Source organism: Phyllostomus discolor, chromosome X, assembly GCF_004126475.2.
Source record: "Phyllostomus discolor isolate MPI-MPIP mPhyDis1 chromosome X, mPhyDis1.pri.v3, whole genome shotgun sequence".
In the NCBI taxonomy this organism is placed as follows: Eukaryota; Metazoa; Chordata; class Mammalia; order Chiroptera; family Phyllostomidae; genus Phyllostomus; species Phyllostomus discolor.
Window position 1 is genome coordinate 31,543,222 of NC_050198.1, and position 12,785 is coordinate 31,556,006.

Genomic DNA, 12,785 nt, shown 5'->3' on the forward strand with positions numbered 1-12,785 from the left:
ATCTTGCCCGCCCTGGTCCGCCAGCCACCACCTGGCCACAAGTCCTCTCTGCCCCGGCTGCCTGTCTCCACCCCTCCTACCGGTCTGGATGAATGTGTCTTCTTTAACTCCTTGGTTGTCAGACTTCCATACAGTTCGATTTTCTGTCAGTTCTGGTTGCTTTTTGTTTTTAAATTGTTGTTGTCCTTTTGGTTGTGCAAGGAGCACAGTGTGTCTACCTATGCCTCCATCTTAGCTGGAAGTCCATATATATTCTGTTGAATTAATGTTTCAGGTTTCTCTGTATATACTCCCAGAAGTGGAATCAGTGGGTGATAGGGCAGTCCCATTTTTAATTTTTTGAGGTAACTCCATACCGCTTTCCACAGTGGCTGCACCAATCTGCATTCCCACCAATAGTGCATGAGGGAACAATCCATTTTTTTTCAAATTGACCCCATTACATGACATACACCAAACATATATTTATTACCAGAATACAGATTCACTTTAAGTCCCAAACGAAGAATTGCAGCCCTACAGCTGCTATTAACTTGGCTGCTAGTGCTGATCTAATAACAGGCACAATATAGGATTCCATGATTTTCTGAGCAGTCACCACAGCATGTGCAGCCCCATGATGGCCCTTTTCATCCTAGGTACACCAACTCATCAATAAACATTATCAAATACACTTTTTAAACAGGAATATCAGAAAATTCAGGTTGCTACTTAGTGTCTTCTATTACCATTGTACACTTATGATCATCTATTTGGTCAGGATCTGGTAAAAGTAGCAGGGTTTAGGAGCTTGCATCTTTCGAGCACAAAACTGGGATTGGATAATGTTTTTTCATGGTTAGTCAGGTGGCATACTGACAAATGCTGTCTTATATAGTAGTAAGATAGCTGCCACAGCACGTAAGACATGCAAATAAGTAACTGAAGGTAAGGGCTTGAGCCTTTTCACTAAGTGTGGTGGCTCCTGCCACCACTCAGAAGTACCCAGGCACTCCCAGTGCCAGAGCATCCAGAAGAATTAAGAAGTGTGCCATTGGTCTATAGTCTAACTCCACCTTTTGATTGAAAAATCCAGTGTATTTATTTTCATGTCAAAACAAGGTTTTTCCAAATTTGAAGTCCCCAAAGCTAGGGAAGAGCCAGTTTCAGTTGTTTCACAAGCCTCTCAGATTCTAGAGACCACAAAAAGGCTTTGGAGAATCATCAAGCAAGTGCTCCACCAGAGGCTTTGCCCTCTCTGCAGAAGCTGGGCCCCACTGCCTTCAGTATCCTCCAGCACCCCAAATTGTCTAAGTTGTTTTTATCATAGTTGGCTCTCTCATCTGCTAAATTGCAGCCTTCACTTGACACCTAAATATTTTACTTCACTTAGGCAATATTAGAAATTGTCCAGAGAGTACTCATGCCCTGGTGATGCAAAGAATTGTAAGAAAGCCAAAGTACCAATTTTGTATTGCTCTTTAGTTTCAGAAGCTACCAGAAAATCCCCTACATGTGGAATAATTATAGATCCTTCTGGTGGCACAAACTTCCATAAGTTTTCCTATGAATAAGTAGAAGAAATAATAGGAGAATCCTGAAGCCCTTAGGGAATCCTTTGCCATGAATACTGGAGTCCTTAGTAAATAAAATCAAACAAGAATTTTGCCTTTGAGCACCAGCCTGTGAACCAAAGGGTACCTGATTTGATTTCTGGTGAGGACACATGCCTGGGTTGCAGGCCAGGTCAGGTCTCCAGTAGGGGGTGCACAAGAGGCAACCACACATTGATGTTTCTCTTCTTCTGTTTCTTCCTCCTTTTCTCTAAAAATAAATAAACAAAATCTTAAAAAAAAAAAGGAATTTAGACTCATTAGCTAGAGGACCAGGAAAAGAGAAGCAAAACATAGACACACTACAGAGAAAAACTTGGCAGACTATGGTACCAAAATGAGAATAATTGTAGGGCTAAGAACTACAGGAGTTAATGGAACAACACATTTATTTACTTATCTAAGATCCTATACAAATTGATACAGTGGTTGTCTATCATCATCAAATCTACTTCCTTCTTTACTAGAAGTATGGGAGTATTACAAGATGAATTCCTTTTTAAATTATCTTTGGTTTTTCTATTTTTTTAATGTGCTCTAGGCATGAAACAGCTCTGGCCATCAACACAGGCATCAAGCTAGGGTGAACTGAACTTCCAGCCAATATGGAGGCATAGGTAGATACACTTTGCCTTCTCACACAATCAAAAGAAGGACAACAAATTTTAAAACAAAAAATAACCAGAACTGCCAGAATATTGAACTCTATGGAAGCCAGACAACCAAGGAGTTAAAGAAGAAACACTCATTCAGAGTGGTAGGAAGGGTGGAGATGGGCAGCCGGGGCAGAGAAAACTCATGGTAGCATGGTAGCTGGCTGACCAGTCGGTCCCACATCTGTGTGTGGATAAATTGGGAGGAACAACTGGGGAGTGAGACAGGGTTGCACAACCCAGGGTTCCAGCATGGGAAAAGAAAGCCTCAAAACCTCTGGCTGTAAAAACTTGTGGGAATTGCAGTGGTGGGAGAAATTCCCAGCCTCACAGGAGAGTTCGTTGGAGAGACCCACAGGATCCTAGAACATACACAAGCCCACACACCCAGGAATAAGCACCAAAAGGGCCCACTTTGCTACTGGGTAGCAGAGGAAGTGACTGAAAGCTGGGCAAGAGCCAAGCAGGCAGCATTGTTCCTTCTCTGACCCCTCCCCCACATATAGCACCACAATGTAACCAAGTGGGTTGCCCCACCCTGGCAAATACTTAAGGCTCTGCCCCTTATAACATACAGGTGTGCCAAGATGAAGAAATAGGGCCCAAATGAAAGAACAGATCAAAACTCCAAAAATAGGACTAAGTGATGAAGAGATACTCAACCTGTCTGATGCAGGGCTCAAAACACTGGTAATCAGGATGCCCACAGAAATGGTTGAGTATGGCCACAAAATAGAGGGAAAAGTGAAGGTTATGCAAAGTGAAATAAAGACAAATATACAGGGAACCAACAGTTCTCTGTATATTGGGAACAGTGAAGGGAAGAAAACTGGGGCTCAAATCAAGGATTTGGAGAGAAGGAAGAAATAAACATTCAACCAGAACAGAATGAAGATACAAGAATTCAAGAAAATGAGGAGAGGCTTAGGAACCTCCAGGACAACTTTGAACATTCCATAATCCAAATCATAGGAGTGCCAGAAGAAGAGGAAGAACAAGAAATTGAAAAGCTATTTGAAAACTAATGAAGGAGAACTTCCCCAATATGGCAAAGGAAATAGACTTCCAGGAAGTCCAAGAAGCTCAGAGAGTCCCAAAGAAGTTGGACCCAAGGAAGCACACACCAAGGCACATCATAATTACATTATCCAAGATGAGAGATAAGGAGAAAAATCTTAAAAGTAGCAAGAGAAAAGGAGACAGTTACCTACAAAGGAGTTCCTATAAGACTGTCAGCTGATTTGTCAAAAGAAACATTGCAGGCAAGAAGTAACTGGAAAGAAGTATTCCAAGTCATGAAAGGCAAGGACCTATGTCCAAGATGACTCTATCCAGCAAAGCTATCATTTAGAATGGAAGGGCAGATAAAGTGCTTCTCAGATAAGGTTAGGTTAAAGGAGTTCATCATCACCAAGCCCTTATTATATGAAATGTTAAAGGGACTTATCTTAGAAAAAGAAGATCAGAACTATGAACAGTAAAATGACAACAAACTCATAATTATCAACTGAACCTTAAAAAACCCCCCAAAAACAAACTAAGCAAACAACTGGAACAGGAACAGAATCACAGAAATGGAGACCATGTGGAGGGTTTTCAGCAGAGAGGAGGAGTGGGGAGAATCAGGGGAAAGGTACAGGGAATAAGAAGCATAAATGGTAGGTACAAAATAAGCAGGTGGATGTTAAGAATAGTATAAGAAATGGAGAAGCCAAAGAACTGATATGTATGACCCATGGACATGAACTAAGGTGGGGGAATGCTGGTGGGAGGGGGGTTACAGGGTGGAGGGGAATAAAAGGGAGAAAAAATGGCACAATTGTAATAGCATAATCAATAAGATATATGTATTTTTTAAAAGCTAGGGTGAACTAAGGACTGTAGTACTGCTTTGCGCCTGGCTGATACAAGAGCAACACTACCAATCAAGTGTCTCCTTGCCCATTGATTACCAGGGAGTTTGTCCATAAAACAGCCACAAAACTTGCTCAGCCAGCCTGGCTCCACCCAGCAACCTTCCCATTTGACTAAGGAAATGGGTGGAGGAAGTAATGCTTATTGTGTTTGGGTAGATACCTCAGTTCTCCCAAGGTCATGGTGGTTGGGGAGCATACTGTGATTTTTGTATTTTGCTTATTATTTCTAAAACAGTCTTTCAGGGGAGGAGAAATAAGCTACATTCTCACCTGCTGTGCCAATTCTTTTGTGGGTGCCCAGACCAGTGCCTGAGTGGCCTTTATAGATCCAGTTCATCCTGTTGTAGAATTGATATGGCAAAAGTGGCCATTTTTCCTGTCCCAGATTGGGCTTGAGTGATCACATCATAACCTATACAAATCAAGAGAAAATCTTTATATGGTAGAGGGCATACACTTTGAGATCATGGAACATTCAAGGCATTGCAAAATGAGAACAATAAATACCCAGTAAAGCTATATGCCAGGCCTAAAGTGCTTCATAGACTTATACTCCCCCACAAAGATAGCACCCCAGTGGGAACAGATCTGAAAGCCAGATCTGGTTATTAACTCATTTAATAGTGCATAAAGTAGGCTAGAAATACAGATGTAAAGAACAAATACGAGTATGTTTCCAGGGCATGAACCAGCTACTGGGCACAGACCAAAAGCCAAATGGGATAAACAAGGAGTTACTTTATCTCTGGCTTATAAGGGACAAGCACCACCAAACCTGGTACAACTCTGCCCAGGTTAGGGACAGTGTAATTCTTTTATAACTGATTTTGTTACCTCTCAACAAAAAGTTCTCAACAAAGGATATTGTTTTACACGTGGCCATAGCTTATGCTTTTGGAAAGCTATTTTTTATCAATTCAATACCTTGAATTAGCTTTGCGCAGTGGCAGTATTGTAGCCAATGAAGTTTATCTGAGGCACGATTATTGCTAATTGAAAACTTTTCAATATCTTGAATTAAACCAGTATCATTATTCTGTAGGGCCCAGAGTGATGCATTGATTTGTTTCACTTTGGGATAGCTGTCTAGCACAATGGGAGACTGCCACTCTCTCTCATAGTCCTTTTCTTTCTGAAGGCACATAGTAACCAAATCAGGTGCCGTTTCTCTAGGGAGTGCCACAAGCACTCCACCCTGAGTACAGAATACGGTAGCCTTTATTTTGTACAGCAAATTTGCAAGCAGATTTCTAGCCAATATGTTTACAGGAGAAAGTAAGAAAGCATGTTCTTCATTAGAAGACCTATCTTTATAGGAACCATGGAAGAAAAGGGACAAGTAGAAGGCGGACATGAAATGTCAACCTGCATTGACCTACCACTAGATGGAAAAGGACAAAATTCTGAGGAAATTGCAGAATAAGTAGCACCAGTATTTACTAGAAAAGGCAAGTATAGGTTGGCCTGAAGGAAAGTTATTGAAACTTGTAGTTCACCAGTTTGCACCTCCAAGATTCCCTCCCTCTGTTGATTTTGAGCCATTTGCCTATTATTCCCCAGCAGAGGGTTTTGTTCTGGTCCTTCCTGAATCCCTTGCTCGTACAGTATCTGTGTCTCCTGGTCTTTTTACCAGCCCTCTTCTTGAATAATGTATTGGCTTCTTGAATAATGACCTACAGACTTCCTATCTACCTTGGCTCCCTTTATATGTTATCCAGAGTAGGTGCTATTCCCTTAGAAAAATAGTTGCAACTGAGCAGCCAACACAGTTTTTTTAATTGCTTCTTTTCTTCTTCATCTTTCTCTAGATTGCCCCAAACCTGAGCAGCTGCTGCTAAGATTTGAGTAATAGTCTATCCTTAGGTGACACAATACAGACACCAGAGACTGATTTTGATCTGCCTCTCCATCCATGCTGGTAAATTTTGAGATCTCAACAAACTGCTGATGGAAATTAACAGGGAACTCACTGGTATTTTGGGTACACTGCTTCAATTTCTCCCACTCACTTTTGGCAGAAAAGATTCAAGTATGGCCATCTGCGGCCCCCCTCAGTGGGTCCCTAAAGCCCTTAGTTCTTCCATGGCTGTCAGGGGCAGCAAATAGTCTTCTGACTATGAAACGCCTGATGCAGTGGATCATCTTCCGGTCCTGATGTGTCTGCTCTATCAGACATGCAAAGCCTACTTGTTGCAGAATTCTGTGCAGCAACCAATGCACATCCCATGAAACCATACTGCCAAGTACTCGTGCAAACTTCTGTGAGTCTTCCCTGGGCACAGGAAAAGAAGCCCTTAAGTGAGTAACATTAGTGGAGTTGAAGGGCATACAGATTTTCACTATTTCAATTCCCTGCCCCCCAACCCCAGAGAGGTCTGGGTAGCTTCTTAATGGCATCAGCTTTATGAGCCATGTGGTTAGGAAGGGCTGGCTGTCTCTTCATTGAGTAAAGAAACATGTAGAATTAGCCCTGGCTGGTGTGGCTCAGTGGATTAAGTGCTGGCCTTCAAACCAAAGGGTCACTCATTCAATTCCCAGTCTGGGCACATGCCTGGGTTGCAGGCCAGGTCCCCTGCTGGGAGCACTCAAGAGGCAACCATACATTGTTGTTTCCCTTTCTACCTCCCTCCCCTCTCTAAAAATAAATAAATAAAATCTTTAAATTAAAATAGATGGCATTTTAGTTTCCTTTTCCATGTTGGTACTTTTCTATCTAGCTCCCTTTTTTGTTTTTCATTTCCAGGTGATGACTACAACTACTTTCCATTCTGTCATCTTCATATAGGATCACAGACTCTTACCCAAGTTCTCAATTATTCTCTGATAGTGTTGCTTTATAATCTCTGCTTTCTTAGTTATGTGATATGTGGATGTGGATGAGAAGGGGACTCTTGAAGGTAGAATCTAGGCTAAGAAATTGAGTCAGAGTGTAGGGATAAAAAATTAATCTTTCTTCCTACCTTCTAAGTTCTTCTAGTTGGGCTAATAATCAAATTAGCCCTGGCAGGTGTGGCTCAGTGGCTTGAGCAGCAGCCTGTGAACCAAAGGGTCACAGGTTCAATCCCCAGTCAGGGGACATGCCTGGGTTGCAGGCCAGGTCCCCAGTAGGGGGCGCATAAGAGGCAACCACACACTGATGTTTCTGTCCTCTTTCTCCCTCCCTTCCCCTCTCTAAAAATAAATAAAATATTTTAAAAATAATCAAATTAATGAGACAGATTAACAGCAGAAAATGTTTTTTATTATGGATGTGCATGTGGGGGTGCCATAAGAATATGAGACCCAAGGAGACATTGGGCAGTTGAGGCTTATACGCCATTTTGGACTAAGGAGAGGAAGGCAGGGTCTGGTATTTGTTCAAATCTTTTTGGCGTGATCTTTCCAGAGACTACTACATGCAGTTATAACCATATACATGCATATGTACATATATAGAGTGGTGCTTTGTGGTTGTTCTTTACATAAATTAGATCACATTAATTCTTGTTATTCAGCTTGCATTTGTCACTTACCAGCACAACTGGGAGAATTTTTCTTTTTTAATTTAAACTGTATTGTATTGCCTGGCTGGTATGCGTCAGTCGATTGACTGCTGTCCTTCAAAACAAAGTGTCACCAGTTTGATTCCCAATCAGGGCACATGCTTGAGTTGTGGGCCAGGCCCCCAGTAGGGAGCGCATGAGAGGCAACCACACATTGATGTTTCTCTCCCTCTTTTTCTCCCTCCCCCTCTCTAAAAATATATAAAATAAATAAAATATTTTTTAAAATATATTTTATTATTTATACTATTACAGTTGTCCCAGTTTTCCCCCTTTGCACCCCTCCACCCAGAATCCCCACTCCCCCAGGCAATACCCACACCACTGTTCGTGTCCATGGGCCATGCATGTGTATAAGTTCTTTGGCTACTCCATTTCCTATACGGTATTTTTTCACTCCCATGGTTATGCTGTAACTACCTATTTGTACTTCTTAATCTCTTCACATCTTCACCCATTTCCCCACACCCCCCTCCCATCTGGTAACCATCAAAATACTCTCTGTATCCATGATTCTGTCTCTGCTCTTTTTGTTTGCTTAGTTTTTTTTTAGATTCAATTGATAGATACGTATTTACTGCCATTTCATTGTTCATATTTTTTTATCTTCTTTTTAAAGAAGACCCTTTAACATTTCACATAATACTGGTTTGGTGGTGATGGACTCCTTTAGCTTTTCTTGTCTGGGAAGCTCTTTACATTTCCTTCAGTTCTAAATGATAGCTTTGCTGGGTATAGCACTCTTGGCCACAGGTTCCTCCTTAACACAACTTTGAATATTTCTTGCCAGTCCCTTCCAGCTTGCAAAGTTTTGTGGGTTTTGTTTTGTTTTGTTTTGTTTTGCTTTTGAGAAATCAGCTGACAGTCTTCTGGGAACTCCCCTGTAGATAACTGTTTTTCCTCTTGTTGCTTTTAAGATTCTCTCTTTATCTTTAACCTTTAGCATTTTAATTATGATGTGTCTTAGTATGGGCCTCTTTGGGTCCAACTTGTTTGGGACTGTCTGTGCTTCCTGGACTTGTGTGTCTATTTCCTTCAACAATTTAGGGAAGTTTTCTTTCATCATTTTTTTCAAATAGATTTCTAATTTCTGGCTCTTTCTCTTCTCCTTCTGGCACCCCTATGATGTGAATGTTGGACCTCTTCAAGTTGTCCCTGAGGATTCTTTTTTCTTCTTGTTCTGATTAGTTGTTTTTTGCTGCCTTATGCTCCAAATCATTGATTTGATTCTTGGCTTCACTCACTCTACTGATGTTTCCCTATAAATTGTTCTATATTTCAATGAGTGTATCCTTTTTTTCTGACTGGATCTTTTTTATGCTGCTGAGGTCCTCACTAAGTTCCTTGAGCATCCTCATAACCAGTGTTTTGAACTGTGCATCTGATAGATTGCTCACCTCTATTTCATTTAGTTCTTTTTCTGGAGTTTTGATCTGTTCTTTCATTTGGGCCATGTTTCTTTGTCTCCTCATTTTGGCAGCCTCCCTGTGTTTGTTTCTATTTATTAGGTAGAGCTGCTTTGACTCTGTGTCTTGATATTGTGGTCTAATGTAGTAGGTGTCCTGTAGGGTCCAGTGGCACAGCCTCTCCTATCACCCAAGCTGGGTACTCAAGATGCACCCTTCACATGGGCTGAGTACATCGTCCTCATGTAGTTGAGCCTTGATTGCTGTTGGCAGATCTATGGGAGGGATTTACCCCAAGGCCAATCAGCTACAAGGACTGGCTGTGACAACTGACTACCAACCTCCAACCACTGTGGAGGATCTACTGTGCAAGGGCCCACTCCACAGAGCAGGACTTACTTCAGCAGGGCCCTGGTGCCCTCTGAGTCCACCTTTTGAGTGTGGTGCTTGTGGAGGTGGTGCTCCAACGTAGTCTATAGCTGTTCAGTAGGTGGGCAGGCTCTGAATCCTCCCAGGAGTTGCAGGCCAAGATCAGCCATTGCCTGTGTTCTGTCCAGGGCCACCCAGCATAAGCTACAAAGCAGTCTGCAGATGGATGCTACTTGTGCTGGGCTTGTAGGTGCCCGGGTAAGGCCAAGCTGTGAACCAAGGTCGGCTGCTGCTAGTGCTGGACCTGCCCTCTTAGTGAGAGGTATGTGGCATCTTAGTGAGAGGTATGGGGCTCATTGAGGCCAGATGCTTCTTGTTTGAGAGAATTTAGGAAAATCTGAAGCATGAACCAAGAGAAACCATTCATATGGAAAAGCCACTGGAAACAGCTTGGGTGGGGTAAACAGTGTGAGCCAGGTTGATGGAGTCTTAGATACGGAGCCCACCTGCTGGTTCAATAGAGGGAGGGAGGGCTCAAAAAAAGAACAATGGCCTCTGTCAGCTTCTCTGTCTGGGAGAAAGTTGTCCCCTGCCTCTCTTTGATGCCAGACACTTCAGTTCCTCCCCATATGCCTCTGGTACCTTTTGAACTGCTGCCCCAGTGCTGAAGTTCAGAGGGAGTGAGTCTGAGTAAGTTTGTGTGCATGCAGGCCCTTTAAGAGGAATGCCTGGGGCTTAAGAAGTTTCTGTCTTTCACAGCCTCTATCCCTGCTGGGTTTTACAGCCAGAAGTTATGGGGACTTCTCTTCTAGGCACTGGAACCCTGGGCTGGGTGGCCTAGTGTGGGGCTGGGATCCCTTGCTCCTCAGATACCCCTCCTAATTTTTATCTGCCACATGTGAGTGTGGAACCAACCCATTCTGCATCCCTGTCCCTCCTTAATAGTCTCAATGTGGTTTCTTCTTTAATTCCCTAGTTGGACTTCCATTCAGCTCAATTTCTGGCAGTTCTGAATGATGGCTGTTTTGCAATTTAGTTGTAATTTTGATGTGGTTGTGCAAGGAGGCAAGTCATGTTTACCTACACCACCATATTGACTGGAAGTCCGGGGGTCTGATATTTTAAAAGTAAAGCAGACACTTTACAGGTAGTCAAGAAAGAGCAAACATGTGATAAACAAATTCTTGCTGGGCCACCCAGAAACGGGACACAGAGGGGTGTCCAACAAAATGGCTTTGCTGCATTTATCAGCCTGCCATATTATGAAGCTTGTGACGATCCCTTCCTTTAAGCAGGTTTTTCTATTTGAATTCCTTTAGACAGGTAAGGTGGGGGAGGTCAGAGGTTCTTTCTGGGTCTTTTGTTTCTTCATAACCAGGTGAAAATCAGTATCCCAGAAAGCCTATTTATTTTTTTAAAGATTTTATTTATTTTTATTGTTTTAAAGATTTTATTTATTTATTTTTAGAGAGAGGGGAAGGGAGGGAGAAAAAGAGAGACAAACATCAGTGTGTGGTTGCCTCTCACGTGGCCCCTCCTGGGGACCTAGCCTGCAACCCAGGCATGTGCCCTGACTGAGAATCGAACTGGTGACCCTTTGGTTCACAGCCCGCGCTCAATCCACTGAGCTACACCAGCCAGGGCTTTATTTATTTATTTTTAGAGAGGGAGGAAAATGTCAATGTGTGGTTGTCTCTTGCATGCCTCCAACTGGGAATCTGGCCTGCAACATGTCCTGACTGGGAATGGAACCAGCAACCCTATGATTGTCAGGCTGGCACTCAATCCACTGAGCCACACCAGCCAGGGCCCAGAAAGCCTATTCAGGGGTGGCAAAACTTTGATCCCGCCCAGGAGCTAGGGTAGGAGGCACACAAATTTCACACAGGGCAGATAATTCAATACTGGCCAAAAAATTGTGTCCTTGTCCATCTTTGCAGGGAAATCTACTAATTATCAAAACTGCCCATCTCAAAGCTTCCCTCTTACCAGGAGTCATTTTGAAGCTGGAGGGGATAAAGAGATTGAATAGAAGAGGAGCAATGGGAGTGGGGACAGCAGAGAAAGGAGAAGGGTTTATTAAAAGAGAAAGTGACTTTAATCCTCCCATTTCACCTTCCATTTTCCTCAATCTTTCCAAATAATTTTAAACTTTCTTCTTAGAATGATATTCATCCCATGAACACAAGTAATTCATTTCCTGGGCATGAAACCCTTCTAAAACCTACCACAGATAAGTTAATTCACTCAAGTCAAAAGCATCTTCCTCAGGCCACTGTAAGACTATTTCATTCCAAATGTTATACAGAGAGACTGTACAGGGTGAGGCAAAAATATGTTTACTGTTGTTCCTATGGAAAACAATACAATAATTAATAGATAACAATAAAAGCATAAACTCTGTGTTTTGCCTACTCAAAACTGTAAATTTATTTTTGCCCCATTCTGTATATTAGTCCTTTAAGAGACAGACCTGCAGGCAACATTCTTGGCTTCCCACATTTTACCACCATCACAGCTAATGGTGATCCTGATGGATTTTAGGTCTTTTCTAACATGTGCTTACTCAAGAATAAAATCTGGAATTTGGAGAGTATGGTTTATTTGGTTAGTATTTGGAACGAGCACAGAGCTAGGAGGGAGGCATTTTATAATTCACTGGTCCTCTGCTGGTCTGCTCAGTTGAGAACTTTTAGACCATCCCATCCTCATCAGCAGATTGTTGGGGAAATTTTTTTTTAATTTCCTGACAACTCAGGAAATCGTGTCTACTAATGTAAAAAAAAAGAAAATAATTTTATTACTGAGTATTAAACCAAACTATGATTTGCATCATGGGCCATCTGCTAATGAGATTGCAAAGATAAAAAACTTTTAAAGGACAACTCAGACATTTGAGTAATCATTTATTTCTATGAAGAGAAGACCCAAGAATGATAAAACTCATGAAGATAACTATCACATGAAAATATTTTCTGAGTATAAACATTCAACTTCATTTAGAATCCAAATTACACAATCATGTTTATACCGTGTTCAACATTATCTAAAGAGACTACCTAACTTAAAAAAAAGATATATCACCCTTTTATGTAATTGAGCAGATATAACCCATCACATGCATATTCTCGATATAAATAATAACTTCTCCTCATGCAAAAGGACTTAAGTGTTGTTTTTCTTGGCATTCTTTCATAGTTCACTGTAGGATCACCTGGTATTTGGAGTGGCCATCTGTGCTAGTTAATTGGCTTTATCAAAAGGCAAAATCAAACTTCTATCTCTATGACAAGCAGGTAGTTTAAAA

General features: G+C 41.8%; 1 protein-coding gene, 1 non-coding gene and 1 pseudogene across 5 annotated transcripts in view; 2 read left to right on the forward strand and 1 right to left on the reverse strand.

Moving 5' to 3' along the window:
• ZNF81 (zinc finger protein 81) overlaps window positions 1-12,785 on the forward strand; it is a 62,685-nt gene that overhangs the window by 20,206 nt on the left and 29,694 nt on the right. The gene's annotated exons all lie outside the window — the stretch shown is intronic.
• LOC114505874 lies at window positions 4,830-4,965 on the reverse strand. The gene has a single exon (XR_003685329.1). It is a non-coding gene; the product is annotated as a small nucleolar RNA SNORA48 (small nucleolar RNA).
• LOC114505768 lies at window positions 5,094-5,253 on the forward strand (annotated as a pseudogene).